Source organism: Dipteris shenzhenensis, chromosome 18 (assembly GCF_047967505.1).
Source record: "Dipteris shenzhenensis isolate YYH24624 ecotype China chromosome 18, Dip_SZ_1.0, whole genome shotgun sequence".
NCBI lineage: Eukaryota > Viridiplantae > Streptophyta > Polypodiopsida > Gleicheniales > Dipteridaceae > Dipteris > Dipteris shenzhenensis.
The window spans coordinates 28,148,615-28,174,150 of NC_141613.1; positions in this window are offsets into that span (position 1 = coordinate 28,148,615).

Here is a 25,536-nt window from a genome sequence, read left to right on the forward strand (position 1 = left end):
CATAATGCTTTCCATATTAGCCTCTTAAAGCCCTTCAAAGGACCTTTACCTATTCATTCTGTCTATGAAGGGGCCCCATTGATTATTGATGAAGAAGAAATTCTAGAACCCGAATGCATTGTTGATCATCAACAAACCTCGGCCCGAAAAGGAAATGTCTATACTAAATACTTGCTCAAATTTAAGAACCATCCAAGAGAAGATGCTCAGTGGATGCCCGAGCGGTTCTTTTGAACTTTTCTAGACCTCCTTAATTCCTATAATCAAACATGCAACTGAGGTCAGTTGCAATCCAAGCAAGAGGGATGTTACGAAAATTATATTTATGATATATCTTGCTTTGGGACATTATTATTTTTAGTCGAGTGTGACTATGACAAAGTACTCCATAGGAGCGCACCGGACGTGGTGGGGGTCCTAGTGGATACTTTGTGTGGTTAGTTGGGGACGCCTGACTAGCTTGTGTTTTGCCATGCTAGATGATCAGTATTGTGGGTGATTCCATGTTAATACTGATGTCGCTAGTGTTATTGGTATTGTGCTTGATTATTGTGCTTTGAGCACGGTTATGTTGGGATCGGTTGATTCGGTGATTTTTTCAATCGATTGTTAATAACTAATGTAATTGGCGGCTTGAGTACAGGTGATGGAACTCATAGGAAGGATTGGAGTTAGTGCGAGGGTACCGATCGAGGTGTCGCACAGAGCATTATATATGGCCATGGGCCAATTTTGTATTTGTTTTATTATTGCAAGTTTGAGGAATATATATTTCGTTATGGACATAATTCATTTTGGGCCCTAAGATGGCTATGTAAAGCAAATCCCTCATTTTTGGATGAGAGGGATAATTTTGGCTCCTTGGTGCTTTTATGAAATATCATAAAATACTCTAGATGAGGAAGCGTGGGCCACTGATCTAGGGGGGGGAGATTGTACCCATTTTGCTGTCGCTTCCATGGTGTGATTGTGTTCTTCTTCTCCAATTGATTAGGTGGTGAATTTGTGTGAAAAGAATTACCTTTTGGTTTCACTTACATCCATGTACATGCTTGGCATAACCAAAATGATGTCAAAAACCAACGAAGGTGTAGCTTAAATCAATTTAGAGGATCCCATGAAAGTCCTTTTTTTTATCAAGCCATTTTTTGATCAAGTTAAAGAGAAACAATCAGTTCAATCCCCAAATCTACTAGTAGCATGCCCTTGTATGTAGACAATATTTAAAAATCCATGTGGTAGAGCCAATAAGTTCTATGCCTCATGCCATACTAGATTATGCTTTTGGAATTAAAGGAAAAATTAAATCCATAGAGTGTAATGAAGCATGCTCAAATTTTTGAAGTGCAGAAGTTTATATGTGGTGAAAGCCTATGAGTCCATAGGTCATGATATTTTTAATGGGATTTGAATGGAAAGCTTGTGATATAAAATATGAATATTATTTCAATCATGCAACCCCTAAGAGATTGATTCGATCAAATTCTGAGAGCACATACAAAGAATATGGTTGTCATTCTCAATTGGATGGGGTTCACTACATTGACAAGAATATGATGACTTAATTTAAATGATCCTCGCTTATCTCTATTTAGTGCTTATAGCTCATTGCAAGGGGAAGGGAATAGAACCAAGGAGAGCCAAGGAAACATGTGTGCCATAGAATGGTTAACACACTATTCAAAATTTTTGGGCTTTCTCTCCTGGTTTGGACTTTTTTTTGGATCATATCCTCTCCACTCAACTTCACTTAGTGAGCTCAAAAATTGGGTTTTTTAGAGCACTAAATGGGTCACTTATATACAAATATGGCCTTATTAAGCTAAAAAGTCAAGTGGTGACCTCTAATAAAAAAATATATGGCTCAATGAAGCTATAATTCCCAAACTTGTGCATGGTGCCCCCATCCAACAACTATAATAATAATAATAGTAGTCTCCTAACCCTAGTTCAATTTTAACACTATGCTAATAAAGTGAAAATATGACACCATATGAAAAGAGTTTGTTGAATTCAACATATAAGTGGTGTATAGATACACCATTTTTTTGAAAAAAAAGAGTTTGTTGAATTCAATATATAAGTGGTGTATAGATACACCCTTTTTTTGAAAATCAAAGCATACAATACATTATCTTATTGGTGGTGTATAGATACACCATTTGTATGGAAAAAAGCATACAAAACATTATCTTATGCATTTGAATCTCGTTTAGAGTCATCGGATTCATGTAATGTATTTGCGCTTGATGGGTTAAGTCTTGCCAAAGAATCATGGATTGTGATACATTTTTCAACATTGTATCCATGCTTCTTTCTAAAACTTCATGTCCTCGATTTCCAGCAAATTAATAATGCTACTGACTTCCACCTCTGTTAATCCCTCATTATTTGGAACCCATTCACGTTTCTTTTGCAAGCATCCCTCATAGAGTTGTTTTATTGTATATCTTCTCGGGAGATTTTTCAATGGCTTGGGTTCATACCATAAAGCTGTGAATGTTATAGGAGTTCCCTTGTCATCCCTTTCTATCTTAGCAACCTTTGCAACCCAAATTGGGCCACCTTGGTCATCCAACTCTGAACCTAGATCAAATGCCCAAATTGCAACAAATAGACTCTCTTCAATCTCATTAGATGGTATAAACTCTGGTAAGGGTTTGTCTCCCTTCCTGCCAGAATATTTTTGAGGTAAAAAGCATTCCTCTGCTTCCTCCATATCTACTAACATATTTATATCCAAAGGACAACTTGGTGACCTAGCTTGTTCCGGCCAAAAGGATTCACAGTATTCAATGCTCATTAAGTTTTCTTGTCTTTCTAAAGATTGGATAAGTGCTTTAGTTGATTTAATTGTCTCCAAATTCTTAGTTGATTGCTCAGGATATTTCTACATCATACTTTGAAGATGTTTAATGAAGGCTTTCAAGCCTTTCATTTCATCTATGTCAAGTGATTTGTTTTTTGCAAGAACAAATCTAGTTTCCTTCAATGGAATTATTCATTGTAATAAAGCATATGACTCACTCCATAAATGATCTCCATCTACTGAGTAGTGCTTTGCATCACTGGAATAATATTGTTATGCATGTGAAACCGAAAGTAGTGTGGATTTGTGTGTCCTATTAGGGCATCATCTCCTGCTTGTAAATGTGGCTCTATGAATGCTCTCCAATCTACCATCCTCTTTAAGATAGCCACTAATTCTTCCTTACGAGACCCTCCAAAATTTTTTCCAATTCAAAATAGCATATCCTTCATTGTCAAAACATCCATGGACTTCAACTCACCAGAGATAACGCTGAAGATTTGATCTATGTCTTCATGTGTATGGCCGACAAGAAGAAAGCCAACTTCCACTTCTTCAAATATTTTCAAACCAACCAGCATAGAGCATAAAGCAAATATATATTTATTCTTGTTCTCTCTCCAACAATTATCAGCTTGTATTCGCAATGTGTTAGGTAAACATCCGTGAGCATCTCTGACCTTTCTTATTGCTTTCATGATTGATGTAACAACCTGGTTACTATCATGGTCATGCAAACTATCAATCCATACATCACAAAAGATTCAATATCCATGTACTAATACTCCACACAAGTGTGTTTTAGTTCCACGTTTGCCCTCCAATGCCAGTGGGATACGTCTATATCGTGGCAAAGTTGTTGTATTCTGGTCTATGCCATCAATGGTGATGCACATGGACTTATCGACATGTGAAATAGCTTCCTCTCTCCAAGAAGCATTCAACTTTTGACCATCCTGCACATGACATAAATGGATTGATCACCATTTAATATATCTTCCTCATTGCTGCTCACATTAACTATGTTCAATGGCATTTTTTAATTCATCACATGTCTTACATTTTGACATCCTTTGCTTTGTTGGTGTCTTGACATGGCAAAAATCTCTATGCCAAATTTTGTACAAGGTTGACCGTGAAATCATGCTCTCGTCTCTGTCTTGTAAAGCTTTATTGACACTTTCTAGGACAACCTTCTTTGTCATTACCAAAGGAAGATGTTGCTGACATTCGACACATCCATCTAGCATTGTTTGTTGAAGATGAGGTTGTGGTAATGCATGGTCTTCGAGAACTTGCTTTAATGTTGCGGTTGCATTTATAGTGCTTCCATGGCATTTAAGCTTGTAGGTATTTCCACGAATTGTATGAATCACTTTTTCTTTCACCTCTACCCAGATGGTCCAGTATGTGCCATGTGATAGTCTAGTTAACCATTGATATCCTCGATTGCAAATGGGTCTCCCGTTAACCATGGGTTTCAATCTAGGTTTACAGTGTCTTGTGCTCAAATCTTGATCAGTGCCTTGATGAAGAAAGCATGAAAACTCTTGAAGAAGATAGTTATGTCTATTAGGCACTATCTTACTCCAAATACCAAGGCATATGGCTGCACAATCATCTTTCCCAACTTTTCTAATGCAAAGTCTCTTGCAACAAACTCGCATAAGCATCCTTTCCATATTCTCCTCGGATAACATTACATGTCTCTTTGGTTCTGGAATTGATGCCATGATTCTTCACCTCTTCAAACTCACATACTTTCTTTTTGTAAATAGTGTCTTGTGTTTTCCAGTTGTAAGACCATCAAACCTCGAATCCATTTCACTTGAATCTTCATCTCTATAATCAAATGTTGTGTGGGCTTGAGAATTAATATTTGATGCCTTATAATATCTTGGAAATGGCAATCTGATAGACATGTTCATTGATGTCAATTTGTTGCCAATGCCTCTTGAATTTTGTGGTTGAACTCTTTCTCCTTCGTAACTCAAGATTCTCCCATCTATATTCTCTGGCATGCTAGCAACAATATTACGAACAACATGACAAGTCTCAGATTCTTTGCCCCCTTTGCCCTGCATTCGAGTGGTAACATCATGATCATTGTCACAATTCCTGTTATTGCATCACTTATCCCATCGATCTTTGCGTGTATTTTTCTTTGTGGTCCCATCTTATTCTTCTCAACACAAGACAAGTATTCTATATCAGAGCACGTTTGAGTCACTTGCAACACAAGACAAGTCTTCTATCCTAGTGAGCCTGTTCGAGTCACTTGCAACATAGGACAAGTCTTCTATACCAGTGAGCCTGTTTGAGTCACTTGTAACATAAGAAAAGTCTTCTATACCAGTGAGCCTATTTGAGTCACTTGTAACACAATATAAGTCTTCTATACCAATGAGTATATTTGAGTCACTTGCAACACAAGAAACCTTTTTTGCATCAACATCTGTTACTATAATGTCCTCAATACCTGTGAGCATGCCACTATGATACTCTTGATCACTACTATAGCTTCTTATCAATTTGGATCCCATTTGTGTTATAGTCCTTTTCTTATGATAATATTCTGTTGTGTCTTCCATTACATTGAAGGAAATTGTCTTGGGCAAACTTGATTTCAAGAAAGCTAACCCCCATTTACAAGTACTATGAACTTGTAGATGAGACGTAGTGTTATGGATGTCTAGATGTGAAGTACTATCCATTGCATTTTAAATGACACCTGCACTAGTCAACTTAATTATCTCCACTATACAGATAAAACTCTGAGCATAGCCCTTAAAGTTACCAATTGCTAAGACTTCTCCGGAGCAAGATAACATCTCTACTTTTCCCCCCTCAAAATAAGTTTTCTTGATATCTTGAAAGTATGTCTTTGGAACAATTCCTTCTTGGTCCCAGAGCGTTCTATGTGCTTGCATATCAAATATGTCACATTGTAAGATATCTCCCAATGTTTCAAAGTCTCCATGTGGATATTTTAAATGTACTTCAGGATTTACAATGTTGGTGATTATCACTACACATCTTCTCTCACCATAACATTGGAAATGACACACATTCATAGGATCAAGACTATGAATTCGTCCAAAAGCCACCACTTCATTCTTCTTATATAACACCACATCCATAGCCTCTGTTAGGGTGAATACCTATTTTATGTACAAAAATAGATTAACAACTCAAAAAAAGACACAATAAATAATCATTGAGCTTATTATTACTTAATAACTTTTATATCGAAACTAGCAGAGAAGGCATTAAACCTAAACCTCACATCCTAAACTTTAAACAATTAATACCAAAACATCTTAACTACCATAAATCCTAAACTTTAAACATTTAATCCCTAAACCCTAAACCCTAAATCCTAAACTCCTAAACACTAAATCCTAAACCCTAAAACCTAAACCCTAAACTCTAAATCCTAAACCCTAAATCCTTAAACCCTAACCCTAAAATACAACCAAAATTTAATGAATTTTTTTTATTTGTGCAATAGGTTGGGGGGTATATCCAACCTGTTGCACAAATCAAGAATTTTGAGCAACAGGTTGGGGGGTATATCCAACCTGTTGCACAAATCATTTTCTTGATTTGTGCAACAGGTTGGATATACCCCCCAACCTGTTGCTCAAGCAATAGGTTGGGGGTGCATCCCAACCTGTTGCTTGAGCAACAGGTTGGGGGATATATCCAACCTGTTGCACAAGTCATGACTTGTGCAACAGGTTGGATATATCCCCCAACCTGTTGCTCAACCAATAGGTTGGGGGTGCTTCTTGATTTATGCACCCCCAACCTGTTGCTTGAGCAACAGGTTGGGGGATATATCCAACCTGTTGCACAAGTCAAGAATTTTCTCGATTTGTGCAACAGGTTGGATATATCCCCGAACCTGTTGCTTGATATATCCCCCAACCTGTTGCTTGAGCAACAGGTTGGGGGATATATCTAACCTGTTACACAAATCAAGAAAATTTCTTGATTTTTGCAATAGGTTGGGTGCACCATTAACCTGTTCCACTTGCAACAGGTTGGGAGATATATCAAACCTATTGCACAAATTGAAAAAAATCATTAAATTTTGGTTGTATTTTAGGCTTAGGGCTTAGGGTTTAGGGTTTAGTATCTAGGGTTAAGGATCTAGGGCTTAGGATTTAAGATTTAGTGTTTAGGGTTTTGGGTTTATGATTATGGTTTTATGGTTTAGGGTTTAGGGCTAAGGGTTTAGGATTTAGGGTTTAGGGTTTAGGATCTAGGGTTTAGGATTTAGGGTTAAGGATTTAGGATTTTGCATTTAGGTTTAGGGTTTATGATTATTATTTCAGGGTTTAGGATTTAGGGTTTAGGGTTTAAGGTTTAGTATATAAGGTCATGAGCTTAGAGTCTAGAATCTAGGGTTTAGGATCTAGAAATTAGGTTTTAGAATTTAAGCTATAGGGGTTAGGGTTTAATGTTTAAGGTTTAGGGTTTAGGGATTAGAACTGTTATATAAGTTTAAGAGCTTAGATTGTATAACCTAAGATTTAGGAAACTTTAGGATTTTAGATTTAGGGTGTAAGATTTAAGGTATATAGACTATATAAAATATGCATTCCAAAGTATTTAGTTTAGATATATATAGGCTATATGTTATATGCTTTCCAAAGTGTTTTGCTTATATCCAATACTAGGTACGATCCTTTGCAAAGGCTTTACTTTAAGTAGTTATAATTCTACCTAGTCAAAGTATCCTTTTGATTAGAGACAAGCACATAGGCTAAAAGCACACCGATTCATATTTTCTTACATTCATGCTGCATGGTGTATCAGAAGAAATGAAGAAGTATGTGATAAGAAATATTCAGAAGAAATATGTATTCCATATCATGGATTCATACCATGGATATTTGGTGGTTGCCAAAGTAGAAAAATGATATGGATTCAATGATACTGTAGTTTTATGCAAAGCCTTAAACTTTGTTTAAGGCTTTTGCAAAGTATTACATACTGTAACAAAGATAAGCAAGTATGCTAAACCTCTTCTAGATTCTATGGTTTTAAATACCTACCTTACAAATACATTATCTAATTCTTCATTCTTCGACTAAGAAGTATTATACACATGGAAGAAAAGCATACATGCTAAATTTTAATATTTCTTTATTTTTTAAATTAATTCAATTCTTTGATTGACTACCTTTTTAAAATTTAAACATTATTAGTATATAATATACATAATTTTAAATGTTATTAATTTATAATATTAATAATTTAATATTTATTTAAATTTATACAACAATTACATGATATTTATATTAGTTTTTAAGTTAATAATGTATATTTTTATTAAAACTAAAATTTAATATCTAGTTAATAGAAGAATATTGTAGAGATTTTTCATATTAAGAACTACCTTACAAATACATTTACTAATTCTTCATTATTTGAAGAATAAGTATTACATAAAGTACATATGCAAGAAGACCTCCCTTTCAAAAATATTTTTATTATTATATTTTTAAAATTAATGTATATATATATATTTATATAATAATTATATTAATTTATAGATTAACAATATATATTTTTAGCAAAATTATATTTTAACATTAGTTAATAAAAATTTATTATATTATGGAGTAAAAATATTATAAATGGATTTCTCATATTAATAAAGTGTCGTGAAGAGTTTTTGCAGAGATTTATGGTTAAATTTTGTTTTGAAGTTGTTGCGTACGCAATAGGTAGGGAGGTTTGAGTGGTTTTGAGGTTGAGAGAGAAATTTGTAATAGATTGTTTTCTAATTTATTTTTTTGGAAAAATTATTGCGTGCCCAATAGGCTGGGAGAGTTTGAGTTTGAGAGAAATTTGTGACAACAGGTTGTGAGAGTTTGAGGTAAAGAGGAAAATTTTTGGAAAAAAAGATTTAATGCAAAAGATGGTTTTTTGAAGTTGTTGCGTACGCAACAGGTTTTTGAGAAAAGAATCGGATTTGAAAAAAAAATTCAAATTTACAAAAACTTGATTCTTAGAAGTCCTTGTGTACGCAATAGGTTGGAAATGAACTCACCTCTTGCAACATTTTGAAAATTTTGAGAATCTTGCAACAAGTTGATGAGAGGAGAGAAGCATGGTGTGAAAGAATGAACTTTGAATAAAAGAAAGAATGAAGAACGTTCTACTTATAGTGAACCTAAAAGAACTAAAACAATCTAAAAAACTAAAAAAAGCTGACTTGACCTAAAAGCTACCCATTTCCTATAAAACTCTACTTCTCCTCATTCTCTCACACAACTTTCCTCGAGCTCCTCCACTACCTCGCCACCCAGGTACTCCCTCCCTCTCTCCCTCCCTCCCTCCCTCCCTTCCCCTCTCCTCCCTCCCCTCCCTTCCCCTCTCTCTTCCCATCCCCTCTCCTCCCTCCCCTCCCTTCCCCTCTCCTCTCGCCCCTCCCATCCCCTCTGCTCCCTCCTCTCCCTTCGCCTCTCCTCCCGCCCCTCCCATCCCCTCTGCTCCCGCTTCCCATCCCCTCTCCTCCCTCCCCTCCCTTCCCCTCTCCTTCCGCTTCCCATCCCCTCTCCTCCCGCTTCCTCTCTCGCCTCCCTTCCCCTCTCCTCCCGCTTCCCCCCTCCCCTCCCCCCTCCCTCCTTCCGCTTCCCCCTTCCCCTCCCCTCCCTTTCCCTCTCCTCACTTCCCTCCCTTCCCCTCTCCTTCCCCTCCCTTCCTCTCTCCTCCCACTTCCCCCCTCCCCTCCCTTCCTCCCTCCCCTCCCTTCTCCTCTCCTCCCACTTCCCCCTCCCCTCTTCTCGTGCTTCCCCCCTTCGACGACAAATCCTCTCCCTCCTCTCCCTCCCTCCCCTTCCCCTTCCGTATGTCTTTTTTTTTTGGAGGGAGCGGAGAGGCGCTCTGTCTTTTTTTTTGGAGGAGCAGGGAGTGGGTAGGCAGAGGAGAGGTAGAGGGGGAAGCGGGGAGGTGCAGGAGAGGAGGGAGGCGAGAGGCACAGGAGAGGCAGGAAGCGGGAGGCAGAAGGTGGAGGAGAGGAGGCGAGGGCGAGGAGGGAGGCAGAGGAGAGGAGGGGGGAATTAACCCCCCCTTGAACCTGTTGCACGCACAACAGGTTCAGGGGGGGTTAATCCCCTCCCCTAAGCCCCCAAAGGGAGGGCTTGTTGCGTGCGCAATAGGCCGGCCCGCTTTGGGGGCTTAGGGGAGGGGATTAACCCTCCCTTAAGTGGGGGCCCTTTGGGGCTCCAAAAAAAAAAAAGACGAAAAAAAGGACGAAAAAATTAAAATAAAATATATTAAAATAAATAAATTTAATTTAATTTAATTTTTTAAAAATAGAAAATTTAAAAATAAATAAATAAATAAAATCTAAATTTTTTAAGGAAAATTAAATTTAAATTTAAATAAATAAAAATAGAATTTTAGAAAAAATCAAATAAATTTTTAGAAAATTTAAATTAAATTCTTTTATCTATGTTTATAAAATATTTTGAGTTAAATTATTTATGTAAAAAAATAATAGAATAGCATCTAGAAATATAAAAATATATTTGAACTTTTAAACTTTTAATTAGCAAATTTTTAATATTTTGAGCTTGAAAATCATTGTAATTCTCATTTTTTATTTTTGATTGCTTTGCAGAAAACTATGGCTTTGAGTTTTGGTTCCAAGGTGTCTTTCAAATATCTTGAACATGCTTGGTATTTTATCGAGGGCAAATCAAAGTATTTTTTGGTGATCACTACCGAGAATGTGTCAAGCGCAAAATATTCTCGAGAGGCAGTAAGAAATGGTGGCATGGTCTCAACCATCAACATTAAAGAAAATAATTTAATAGAAGTTGTGTGCAAAGGGAAGAATGACGATGTGGCCTACAAGTTATGAGTTACGCACAAGCACTTCTTGAAGCCCTTACCAGATTCAATTGAGGCATCCCAAGAATTACTTAGTGCCTTGGAAGCATTGAAGAAAATGTGGGATGCATTTCCAAGTGGTGGTGTTGTACCTTCAGTAGCAATAAGTATGCCATCTATAACATGTAGCCCTCAAGTTGTATCGCCAATATCTGTGGCGATAACTACAGTATCTTCGACAAGAGTAACTATAATATTTGCGGCAGTAACTACAGTATCTCCAACTGTACCTACACCATCGACTGCTGCAACTATAGGAACAAGAAGGAGTGATCATGGAGCAGATTCAAGTTCCACAGCTATTCCCAGAAAGAGAGCCAAAATAACTCCTACTCCATGTGCAGATCGTTCAAGTGTAGGTTATTTAAAACTAGGCAAAAAATTGGATAGTGATGATCAGGAGGATCCGCAAGAAGAAGATACAAGTCTCGCAGACTTTTCTATAAGTGTGGCAGACTTACATCCTCTAGAGGATGAGGGGTACATTTGGGGATTTTCACAATTCAGCGTGGCCACAATGCTTATTGATCCAGCTTCATTGTTTACAAATCAAAGAAAGCTAGATAAGACATTTGCATGCAAATTGTATGAAGATACGAGGAAAATAAGAACTCTAGTTGCCACTAATATCACTCTTCGTCCTATGGCATTTAAGAGACTTCAAGAAGATGATCCTACATTGCCTGATACCACATTTCAAAAGCGCGTGGACTTTCTTGATGCTTTTGAGAACTTTAGAAGGAGTGACTGCTTTTTTGAACTTTAGAATGAGTTTGGTGGAGAGCATTAAGGTTTGTTCTAGATGCAATAATAGAAGAAGTATGCAAGAAGATCCTAAGCGATGACTGCTTCTTTGGAAAGAAGAGCAAGCATAGCAACTTGGATGAAGTGGTCACCCAAATGATTCAAAGTGAGGCTGCTCTCTCGGCACTATTGTTTTTATTGAAATATGATGATGAGTTAGCTGGCAAGTCAATTGGTGTGGATAAGAAGAAAGCACTTAGCCTAGGTCAACTCCTTGATAAGACATGGGCTAGAAAGTGGTTGGCTTCGATGGATGTAGATGCCACACCAACAAAGGATCTTAGAGCTAAAATGCCAAAGGTTGTTGAGACAGAATATATGGACATCAAGAAAAAGGCCTTGCAGTCCACTGCCCAATGTAGAGCAATTGGTGGTTTAGATGATGGTTCTCCATTTAGCTTCTACTATGATATCCTGCTATCAGAGAATGATACAAATTTTGCACACATTAATGGTATTGATACAGAGCATTTCATAACAATGAGCGGTCATGCTTGGGAGAAGCCATGTGTATTTTTCATAGTTGAATTGCAAGACCTTGTAGTGTCATAGATAGTTGAACTTGTGTGGTTTATCATAGAAGGTCCTATGGTAGATAAGAAAAGATCAACGTTGGTCCTGTTCATTGATAGAATCACAAAGGGATGCCTTGTATGCAAGTTTGACATCTGCATTTGGGTATTTACTTTCAAAAGTATACCATGGTATAGTCCTACGCAATCATATGACTCTGTCTTGGAAGGCACTGCCATTCAAGTCTTGCAGCCTTTCTTGATGTGCTTCTTATCCAGAGGTGGTGGCAATCTAATCAAAATTCCTTTAAGGACTCTCGAGCTTCATTACTTTGAGGACAATAAGGTTAAGCTTGATGCAGCAATGGTGGATTACAAAAAAGCCGATGGATCTTGATATGATCCTAGAGATGACAAAGAATTTACTGAATGATGGGTGGGAAGTAGCATTGTATCGAACGGGTTTTACTGCTAAGAAATTGCTATGCAAGGTAGAAATGTAAATGTCATTGATACCTCCCATCAGATTGAGTTCTTTGACACATATTACAGTTGCACTACCTTCTTTGAAGAGGAAAATGTCAAAGAAGAGGGTAGTGAGGAAAATGTCGAAGACGAGGGTAGTGAGTCTGATGGTGATGATTCTAGCTTAGGTGATGATGAGGATGAAAGCTCTGCATCCGATGATTTACATCGAGAAGAAATCCGCACAAAGAATAAGGGTGATCAATTGTCAACTAGAGCCAATGAGGTTCCACTCATCATACAGGAAGGCCCGTGGCAGCAAGAAGTAGTAGTACAACACGTCATAGGAAAAGGTAAGGCTAAAGAGATGGAAGCACTTCCCTTGAAATTAAAAGTGAGGAAGGCACCCTTGATCTTGGGTGAAGGACATGCAAGTGGATCAAGCAAGGAAGTCTTACCCAAAGAAGGTATGGACAAGGCAAAGCATGACTAGGAGGAGTTACCAAGAGGCATAGATGGTTCTTCAACCATGACCTTACAGACTCCAGAGCAACCTACTAGTTAGGAACCTAGTAGCCATGATCTTACTCAAACCAAGAGCTTGATCATGAGACTCTAGAGCAGCCTACTAGTCAGGTGCTTGGAACTGAAGAGCAAACTATTGAGGACCTTGCTATTGAGACTCCAGTATTAGAGTAGCCTATTAGTCAGGACCCTGGTAGTCAAGGGTGCATTGGAGACATTGGTACTGTCTTAGAGCAGCCTATTAGTCAGTCAAGGGCCTGGCATTGAGGACATTGGTACTGAGGAACATCATGGCTGATGGCTTTGTAATCACAAGTTTTGAACTTCACAAGTTTTGAACTTCTATGTAAAGCGAATATCTAATAAAAAGTTAACTAACTTTTTGATTTCTTTACTCTCATTATTATGTATAAAGATTGTTTATGAGGTCTATTTTATACTTAATGGTGTATTTTAAACTTTATGTCAATGTATTTTTATAGTTAAGGGTGTTTTTTAATACCAAGTGAGGTGTATATGTACACCACTTACACATAAAAGGATTTATGTATACTACCTTTCTAAGGGGTTTATGTACACCACCTTTCTAAAAGAAATGGTCATAAAGGTGTGTGCACACCACTTATACATAAAGGTGTTTATTTACACCACCTTTCTAAGAGAATTGGTCATCTATTGATGTTCTTAGGTGATAGTAGCTCAATTTATAAGAAGTTATGAAGATGTTTATGTAGACCACCTTTGTAAGAGATTTGGTTATGCATTGATGTTCTTAGTACTTAATCACAAAATCTTTTGTTTTGAGTTGTCAAATCTAGTTCAAAGAACAACATTACTAGTATATTAAAAAAATTTGGACTGTTTTTTAGTCCATTTCTCAAATTGGACTTTACACAAGTCCAAAAATTTTGAATAGTGTGCTGGTTTTTAATGTTTTAACTGACAAATTGTTGATGTGTTCCATGAAAGAGTCTTTCAATCAACTAGTGCATGCCTTTCTTTTAATAAAAAGGAAAGTATTTAGAGACCGATTCAATAGCTAGTTATATTTCTTATGTAAACTAACTTGAATAGATTTTGGACTTGAATGAGGGATCTAGGTTTATGCCTTGTGCAATCATGATATGTATTGATGAAATGTATGGGATCAAATAATGGCATCTAGTGGGCATCTAGGTGTATTGTGCTCTGAGATTGTGCTCAAGCTGTTGGTCCTTGTGCAAAGGCTTGCAAATGATGAGTTTTTATTGATGTACTGAAAGACGATCAAAATGTGCACATTTTGAAATATGAATATTTTGTATCCCTAGAACTTGTCCTTGGTGTTCAAGTTTTCCATGAAAGCTTGACTGAGCTCCCTCAAGTGGCTTATAAAATATTTTAATGCATGAGTCATTAAATTTTGGAAAATACATAAAGTGTCAATGCAATTAATAGTTCATGTGATTGGACTCTATGTGTCTCCATTCATAAAATATGAATGCAACTAAGAGTTCATGTTATTGGGCTATGTGTGTGTATGTTTTAAGTGCGCACATGCTCTTCATGTGCTCTCTCTCTCTCTCTCTCTCTCTCTCACACACACACACACACAGTGACACACACATGCGCATATACAATGCACATGTGTGCATGTGATCATTTGTGTGCACGTGTGCAAAGAAGAGTATAAAGGTAATTGTTCATTGCAAGCACAGTATGCTTTCATTAGAAAGGTCGTGAAGTTGTAACATGCTCTTGGCTTGCCAGGTTGAATTGTAAGCACTCCGTCTACATTTGGTGTGACGATGCTAAAGGAAGATCACCTCGGCCCCAAAAGTGCATCTAAATTGGCGCTAAGTATCACCACCAAGGTAGCATTTCATGAGTTTTTCCTGGAGGAAACAAGCAAAACTAAGAGCAATGAAGACCAAAGATCATAATTGAAGACCCAAGAACCCATAATGCCAAGGTAGAAGTGTTCAATAAAAACATTTTTCTCAACAAATTGCAAAACTTGGGGTTTCAAAGTTTAAAGGTTTTTCTCAAGAATTTGCTGATTTTTAGGCTAAAATATAAATAAATTGCCTAAAATTTTGCAGATTTTACAGAATGGAGAAAATATTTTTTATGGGTGAATGTAAAAATGTTACAGGTTCATTGTATATGGTTTGCAAGTTTTCGGTGAACACTGCAAGGTGGCACGCTTCTTAGGGCCTTTTCTGCACGTGGTTCAGGCCACTAAGTGCCCAAACGGATCTCGGAGGCCTCTAGGGATTGATATTCACACCAGAGCCCAAAGGCGCCCGCACAAGTGAACCGGTGAGGTGTCACAACAGCTGCCTCCATGCACGCATGCACATGGGCTGTATGCGAACAGGCCCTTAGAGGGTCTAGCTGGATGGCGCAGTCAGCACACCTCACTAAGAAAAGATCGCCCACAGCTAAGGTGGAGATCAACTGTTGAATCGGCAGTTTCTATGTCAAATCGTATCATTTTGTCGATGCAGATGATTTTAGTATATACACCCAGTGCATAGTTTTATTAACGGCCTACTGTTTGATGTCGAATCTGTAACAAGATCAAAGAACATGAAAGCAGGACAACGAGTTTAAAATATGCAATGTGGATGTTGGAGCATGGCGATGTTGAAAGGGAGCAAGAAACTGAGAAGGAGATCGGACGGAAGTTTCTCTCCTTCCAGCTATCTAAATTCTGATCTACGTGCACCGTGGAGCTTGCATTTACTGTTCTTAACGCTATTCCGGATTGTGAAAGATGCAACGTGCAAATAACATCAGAAATAAAAGTAGCAGCAATTGTGTCTTGGCAATTGTGAAAGATGCGACTTGCAACTAGCACGAGAAACAAAAGGAGAAGCAATTATATGGCAAGAGGAGCATGGAAGAAGAAGAAGAGAGGGAGGACAGCGTAGAGGCGGCCAATCGAACCAGCTGGAAGTGGAGGAACGCAGTGATGGTTGGGTACAAGCTCATCAAACGTGATGAGAGGCCGCAACTGCAGCTACATTGGAAGAAGCGCAGTAGCTTTAGAAAAATTCTGTCAGCGAGGAGCTAGTGGGTTCGGCGTGAGCAAATCCGTATCATGGGACTCGACACTGGAGTGCGTCGGTTGCAGCAGCGGTTGCATGTCCATCGATCATCGATAATATTGCACTGCAGACTGCAGCCATAGCCACACCTGCTCGATGGCATCACATGCTTCAGATCTTTCTAGTGCGCTCCATGTTGTGGATTCGACAGCAATCAGCTTCATCCTTCGATTGCTCCACCGCTCGCTCGGACCTCAATATAGATCCATCGACTTCAGCCTTCACCCTCATTGCTCCCCAGATGCTAGCTCTCTCCACGTCCTTACATCGCGTATCCTTCGTCTTCTTTTGCCGTCCATAACCCCACCTCATGCTCCTCACCCCTGCAGCTCAGCTCCTCCGCATCCTCCCTTCCACGTTACCTTCCGCCACTGTGCCTGCTTGGTTTAATGTACAAGTCTCCTTTCTTGCTTTCCGTGCGAGATTCCCTCTGTGGGCTCTCTGGACCCTCTCGGCCATTTCGATCAGCTCATCTCTCTGAGATGCTCCCTTCGAAATGGCAAACCTATCAATATGCAGTCACAGCTCCACCGGTTAGATCTGTGACCATCTAGAACGCTATATTCTTGATCGTCTTCTTCTCTTAAGAAAAAGTATCTATTTCGGAATTCGGGCGGACATGGACAACGAAGTATCTATTTCCGTGGGTAGCACGGGTACCCTCATATCTCTTATTGGCAAAGAAATGGAGGTACGACATGCTGCTGCTCTAAGGAGATCCCCTCCAGTGAGGAAGCTCAACACTAGCATTAAGAAGGGGCCGCCACCAGGGAAAGATCAAGAGATTAATATGAGTCCCCAGCATTTATCGCAAGATGCAACTGAATATGTGAAGGCTGGAGCGAGTTCGGATAGCATCGTCCCTATAGATGAACTAAATGCAGCTAACCAAACTCCAGAGATCACAAGTGAGTCCACGAAAATAGAACGGCCGCCTCAGCATTCACTCAACCATTTTGGCCGACACGATATAGTAGGTGCTGCAACAACGGAAACCTCTGCGATACTCTGGAAAGGGAGCATCTACATCCCTCCAAGAGGAAAGCAATACGCTCAACGAAGTCAGTCACCCGGTCGAAGACCCGTTGCTTATGACCTGCTGTCTGTTATCAAGGATCCAAGTCAAAGAGCTAGAATCCCTGGAAAGAGAAGAGAATCTGTCGACGACTGGGATGCCAGCTTGAGCCCCATGCTAAGATCAAAACGGGAAGAACATGATGTATCAAGCGCACACAGACGACCCAGAGCTCACAGGAACAAATCCAGAGCAGTCGAGGTGGTAGATCTGAACTGCTCTTACCGTGACAGTAGCAGAATGTTAGCAAGTACCTTCTGCAGTAGAATAAAGAGGATGAATTTCCATCGACTTTCAATCTCTTGAAATCGGTGCTTTGAGTTACTGCTGCAAGGCCTTTTGCAAAAAAATTCTCAGTGCTTACAGCAAGTAGCTGAATGATCAAAACCTCAACCCAAGAATTGTAATGTCTGTGATGGAAAGCAACTGTTGAAAGCTTGTGAATATACGTATGGTGAAAATCAGTGATGCAAGTAAGCTCCTGTTAAATTGGCGCACCTTCGATTCTGGCTGTGATGATTAGTGCATAGCTTATGCTCCGTTTATTTGAGATCTTGAAAGTTGCTGTTAATGATAAGGGCATCCTTAACAGTGTAACTGGAGAGTGTAATTAAATCTCAGTGCAGTTCTTGCATTTCTCCAATAGTGGATAGAGATTTCTTACTGACTTCGGCTCTATCCAATTTCCCCATAATGCAAATACCTTGCAGTTCTACTCATTTGTGAAAAAAGTGATGGATAGTTATGCTGCAGCTGGAAGTGACCAAGGCCTGAATTTTGATGCATTACCAAGATCTCTATAAGATGTTTTTTAGATAGCACTTACAAGGCAAATGGTAATTCTTTCCAACTTTTTAGCTTGCCTATAATTGAAAAGAATTAGAAATGCATTAATAAGTGGAAAAGGGAGGAGGAGAGTTTATGAAGGTCCCCCCTCACATGTATGATGGATGATAAGAATTATACTCTATTTTTAAAACCATCTTATAGTGTTTAAAGCCTTAATAGAGTTTATAATAGATGGCTTCTCCCCTTTACAAGAAATTTGGAAGCTATCCCTTTGGCTTCTTAGGTGGAGTACTCTATATTTTCAAAATTACACCTAAGAAATCAATTGAACTCCCCAATAAGGTCCTTTTGATCTAGCTGGCAATGGTGGCCCATTGTTTGTGAGTTCACAACAGAAGCGGAAGACGAGAGAGTGAGAGCCAGAAAGAAACACACAGATTTGTGGGTGCTGAGCCACCTTTAGCTTCTATGTTATTCATATATATATATTGAGTATTGTGTTTTAAGACATAGTGCCTTTAATCCCCACAACCTCCCACTCAAAAGACAATGTGTCTTTAAGGGAGAATAATCAGTAGACATACTATCCAATGCCCATCAAGGCACGACAATACTCAAACCGTTGATTAGGTAGACTCTTCATTAGCATATCTTGAGGGTTATCATCTGTTTAACCTTAACAAGCTCTATGCACTTGTCCTTAAGTACCACCCTGATGAAATGGTACCTGACCTCAATGTGTTTGGTCTTTGCATGAAAGATCAGATTCCGTGCTATCTGAATAGCATTCATGGAATCACTATGCAATGTTGGTATACATGTATGAATCCTCAAGTTTGGATCCCACTAGCCGATCAAGCCATAAAGCCTCCTTACAACCCTCTATGGATGCAACATACTCAACTTCTATGGTAGACAAAGCAACGTACTTTTGCACGTGAGACATCCACGACATTGCACTACTTGCAAAGGTGAACACATAACTAGAGGTGGATCTCCTGCTATCCACATGCCCTGCATAGTCTGAATCTATGTACCCAAGTACACGCATCTCTCCTCTACCAAAGCAGACATCTCCTTGGTACCCTTCATGTACCTCATGATGCACTTAACTGCCTCCCAATGCCTCTTTCCTGGATTAGCCATATACTGGCTAACAACTCCCAAGCTACGAATACAATGTCCAGTCTAGTAGCTATCATAGCATACATAAGACTTCCAATTGCTGATGCATAAGGAACCTTGGCCATCATGGCACTCTCCTCATCTGATTTGGGACTATCTGTTTGACTTAGTTTTACATGCGGAGGTAGTGGAATACTTACTACCTCCCCCTCTCCATATTGAAATGCTGTAATATTTTGTAACATACTCCTTTTGTGAAAGCCAAAGGAGTTTCCTACTCCAGTCATGTCTAATGCGTAGACCAAGAATATGACCTGCAAGTCCCAAATCATTCATGTCAAAGGCCTCATGCAACTTGTCCTTTAATGCATCCAGATCATAGTTGTTCTCCTAGCCAATAGCATATCATCAACATAAAGTGCTAGGAGTATCATACTATTATCCTTAGCCCTTTTAGTGTAGAGGCAGTGATTAATTTCACTCCTTCTGAAAGTCTGGGACCAAATGAAAGCATCAAACTTCTGATATCATTCTCTAGGTGCTTGCTTAAGGCCATGATGGATTCTTTTTCAGCTTGCAAACCAAATGTTCTTTGCCCTTTTCTTCAAAGCCTTCCAACTGCACCATGCAAATTTCCTCATGCAGATCCCCATGCAAGAAAGTTATCTTGACATCCATCTGCATAAGCTGCATATCCTCTACTACCATAAGTCCAAGTACACGTCTAAGTGTGGTCATCTTCACATTCGGAGAGAAGATCGCATCAAAGTCCTACAGCTTGGGCACATCATCACCTGTGACCTTCACCTTGTAGACCCATTTACATGGCACTGCTTTCTTTCCATGTGGCAAAGAAACCAAGTCCTAAGTCTTATTCTTTATGAATGAACTCATCTTTGATTGCATAGCATACTCCCACTTGCGCTGATCCTCGTGCATCATAGCCTCTCAGTAGTAAGAAGGTTCCCCACAATCAATCTTGGGGGATTCACTTCAAAAAAATTTAGTGTACCATGTGCATTCAAAGGAGGTGTATTTTAATTCAACTTTTTTAAAAATTTAACGAGACTACAATAACAGGTTGGGTCTTTTAATATAACTTAAGAAAAAAAGCACTTAGCTCATAAGTAAAGAGGGGTGTTTTTATTTGTAGGAAAATTTTAGTTGAGGGGTTTTTAAATACCCTTTGAATGCACGTGATACATACAATTTCTTAGTAGTGCACCGCTCAAGCAATCAATAAGCATCACATAGTCTGCCCCTGGAACAAACCTATCAGGCGGTCTAGACACTGTAGCTGATCTTCTCAAGGGCATTTCAGCTTGCTATCCCTCCTACATATAAGCCACATTTGGCTCATCATTTCCACTGTTAGATGATCCATCATCTGCCCTTGATTGTGTACCTACATGGGAGTACCTAGTGGCAACATTTCTTGTACATTCGGTGCATGGACAGCTTGTTGTCTATATACTCTCTATATATGCATGTGAATTCACATCCTAGAAAGTGATTCTTCTCATTTTCAATGTTTTTATCGAAGTTATGATTATATATTAATATAAAATCTTGGCAAAAGTTTTCAAGGTCATTCTTTTAGTTTCACAATATTAGGAATGTAGTACTTTTTTATATATTTTCATTTGAATTTTGAAGGAAAAAATATAAATCCTAGCGAAACTTTAACTTTTTTGCATAAAAGTTTCAAATCTTGGTGAATGCTTCATACATTTATTATTATTAGGGCATATAAACTTTGGATGCCAATATAAAAGTTTAGCTTATCAAAATGAAACTATCTTGAAAAAATCATCCATGATTTCCACATCCTCATGGGTGTCTTATGCATCTTCTTCTCATTGAAGACCACATCATGGCTTCGTATGATCTTCTTTGCTTCTAGAACCCAGAGATGATAGCCCATCTCTCCACTTTCACCATACCCAAAAAGAAGCATTCCTTAGACTTAGGATCTAGCTTCTTCTGAATCTCTTTTGGCACATGTGCATATGCCTCACACCCAAATATACAAAAAAAAGAGTAAGATGGCTTCTTGCCACTCCATGCCTCTTCAGGAATACCACCATCGAAACCTCTTACTAGGTGATCTATTGATCACATGCACTGCAGTCTTCATTGCCTCAGCCCAAAAACCACCAAAAAGACTTGTATTAGAAAGCATACATTACAACCTTTCCTGAATGATGCAGTTCATCTTTTCTGCAACTGGATTTTTCTCTAGAGTATGAGGGGACGTGAGCTCCCTCTTGATCCCATGTGTATCACATAAATGCTAAAAGTGATGAGAGAGATACTCTCCATCATTGTCAGTTTGTAGGCCTTTAAGCATTATACCTGACCGATTTTTGACCAAAGCCAACCATTTTTGAAATACCTGGAACACGTCACTCTTCCAAGCCATAGCATAAGCCCACACTTTTGTAGTTGCATCATTAATGAATGTCACATAGTATTCAACCCTGCCTAATGACCATGTAGGCATGGGAGCACATACGTCTGAATGTATCAAATCAATCTTTTCAAGCTCTTCCCCCTTCTTCTATGGGCTGATTTAGTTTTCTTCCCATAGAGACAATGCTCACAAAATTCAAAGTAAGTAAAAAAAAGTCAAATGTGGTACATAACCCAAATGACATAAGAGTTTCATTCCATTTTGGTACATATGGCCCAACCAGCAATGCCACAAATAAGTACTTGGCTGCTCAATTATTTCAACAACATGATCAGACACCCCTGATACATCTAAGGGATACAGAGTCCCACACTTGGCACCCTTGGCCAAAAGCATAGAGCCTTCTAAAATTTTCAACTCCCAAAACCAAAGATGGTCTAAAACTAGCTGACTCTCTGAAATGAGACTCTTGGCCAGCTTAGGCAAATGTCTCACATTTTTTAAAACAAAATCAATCCCATTTGCAAAAGAAAACTTTGTCAGCTGCTCACACTATATCACATGCATAGTTATTTCCAAGATGCACATAAATTTTCTTTCCACTGTCATAAGTGAAGAACCATTCCCTATGAGGAGTAACATGGAATGAAGCACCAGAATCCCAAATCCAATCCTAGGAATATGCATCATCTAAAGCGATAAGCAACTATGCAGGTAGACTAGACATGAAGAGAATGTCATAGTCACTATCATCAATGACTGCATTGATCTCCTCAATCTTCACTTTTTCTTTGACCTCCCTTGGACTCTCTTCCTTCTTATTTGCACCCCAATTTGCATTATTTTTCTTATCCTTTTCCTCTCTTTTCAGCTTGTAGTAATCCTTTTTCATGTGGCCCTTCTTGCCACAATGGTAACACTCAATGTTCCGTGCCTTGGATTTGCTACGAGACTGAAGCCCTCTTTCTTGGGATTTCCCCCCGAACTGTGATCTGCCCTTTTGCACATCTAAAGCTGCATCATACTTGTTGCCATCCATAGACTTCCATCTAATCTCCTCAGCCAACAAGCTATCCACAACATCATGAAACTTCAGTACTCCACCAAGTGCAGAGTTACTGATAGCTATATGGAAGGTATCCCATGAGAATGGCAATGAACATAAGACAAATATTCCCCTAGTCTCCGCATCTTCTGAGCTTGAAGCCAGCTGAAATAATATTGAATTCTTTCAAGTGAGAAGCAATGGAGACCCTTAAGGCTTCCTTCATGTGTACTTCAAACAACCTCTTTGTGAGGTAAACTTTACTAGAGAAAAATTTCTTCTCATAAGGTGCACATAATTTCTTCCACAAATCTTTCATAGCCTTCTCATTTACTATTGTGAAATAAACTCACTCTACATGATGAAGTCTAACAATAGATTTTTCTAATGCATCTACCTCATTCCATACATCATCAGACATAGCTACAAGCATAGCTGCAATCCCTTCCAAGGGTCTAATTTGCTTCTTTTGAATAAGCACATCCCTTATCTATTCTTTCCACAAAGAAAATTTTGTCCCATCAAACTTTTTAATGCTAAAAACCTCCTTTTTAAACATGGAAGAGGATGCCATGATGCAAAAAAAGAAAAATCCCAAATGCTAGTGCCTACAAGAAAGAATCACACCAAATACCAGGTGCACCCAAATGTGTATGCGATAATAGAGTGCAATATCATCAAAAATCAAAGCATAAAGCATCAAAATGCAATTGACTCATGTGCATATGCTATGCATCCCTATGAGCAAATTTGGCCCAAAAGAAAATGTCAACTGCAATGGCAATCCAAATGCCAATAAAAGCCAAATGCCTCAAGCATATACACCATCCACGGGCATATGCATCAACAATATCTCATCCAAGAGAGCATAGCACTATTAGTGCATCAATTGCAATGTGTCAAAAGCATCAAATAGCATCCATGTGCAAAGTGTCCATCAAAATTCCCACAAGGCACTTTTGGGCCTATTAATGCATCCAACAAGGACCATAATGCATCTAAATGGACTATAAATCATCCACTATGACCCAATGCAAACCACGAATGAGTGCACATGGCTCAAACTATGACCAGAGTTATCTGCACAAGGTATGCCCAAAATCATGGTCTCATAAAAATGACCGATGCTATAAAATAAATCATGAGATGCCTTAAAACATGAATGTTACTGCATATCTGGACTCGTAATGCAATCTGCACATTTCTCCTTTCTGGCGCAGCTCCAAAATCTTATCCAGTGAGGGAGTAAAAGCCAACCCTTGCAGTTGACTTGAAATTAAATCTTTGAACGATTTTTTGACAAAGAGAACAATGGAAGGCGATTTGATGTCTAGAGTGACAATACTTCTCCAAATCTCCATGGGATCGCACAAGAATTGATAGGTAGGGGTTTTTGGGCCTCCGAAACACAATGGAACAGATGGTTTTGGAAACCGTGGTCCCAATCACCAGGTCCAACAAATTGACCAAAAAGAGTTTTAGCAAATATATCTTTTTGTATATAGCACCAAAATTTAAATGATGAGAAACATAGAGGTTTTAGAACCTTGAGTCCACCAGAACTGATAGATCTAAGAATGGTTGCTTCAAACTCAAGTTTCAACAAATTTGGACTTGCTATCCCAAAACAAATCAACCCTATTGTATGCAAAATAGAGACGTGTAAACATTATAGAATGCAATCTATAACTACTTGGATGTATAGAGCTTGATGTGCTCTCTGATCTGAGCACTAAAATCCCAAATCTGATATCGATGCAAAAGTTACAGTGAGAACGGTGAAGGGTTGTCAAGCTGCCATTTTTGTGCGACTTCTGTAGAGAAGCTTCTTCACCTCCAAGATAGCTCACAAATCCAAGAATGGCTCTGCCTCTTGTGGATAAGAAGGGATTCACACACCAAGAAATATCCTCTAATGGTCGATCCAAGATCAATCTCTGCCATGTGTCTATGGCAGCCCCATACACCTCAAGAAGTGCCTCGATCCAAAGCTCCTCTCCTACGTACACACCACAGGCTCGATGCCATGGTGCTTTGGTACTCGTTGTGAGTTCACAATGGACACAGAAGATAAGAGAGAGTGAGAGACAGAGAGGAACACACAGATTTGTGGGTACTGAACTAACAAAGTGCAGATCGTACTAGCCTAGTGCATACAAGATCAATGAAAGAACTAAGCAGGTTCAAAGCACACTAAATAAGACATGTGAGGGAGATAGCAAATCTATATCTCTTGCACTGTGTGTTCTATCAACAATACATGATAAGCCTCTTATATAGAGAGTACCCTTTGAATAGTCAACCATGTGGGATCCTCTTGTCCACATCTCTCCTTGTGGATATCCTTGATCCACATCTCCACATAATGTAGTCCACATCCTAGGGTGGCTACTTTAATTATTTCCTATACCATACCTTAGCCTATAATCTATGTGCTCATGGCGCCATATCTCAACACCTCCCCTTGGTGCCATGATCCATTGGCTGCCGCAAGGGGGTCAGATGTGAGTTTACATTCCATCACCTCCCCTTAGTGCATGCATTGCTACTTAAGGTGGTCAAGTGTGGTTTTTACATGTCAATACCTCCCCGGGGTGCTTTCATAGCTACTCTCAGGTGGTCAGGCTTGATTTACAAAACATGTGGGCTGAAGGTGGCAAGGTTGTTGCTTCTCAATGCTTGATGTCGATGGCATTCGCTGCTTTGCTTGATGTAGCTTGATGCATGATGCTTTGTTCTTCCATGTTCCTTAATGCTTTATGTGTGGATGCCATGTTCTATGCTATGGTCATCTCATGTACTTGTGCTTTTGGAATGCTTATGATGGTGATGTGTGCATTCATGCTTTGATTTGTCATTTGTTGCAAAGGCCTTACCAATTGATTTCTTTCAATATTGGCAGTGTTTAATTGCTAACAATGATGTTGATATGACAGGCATATAGAGCTTGAAAAGGTGATCACTTTTCCTT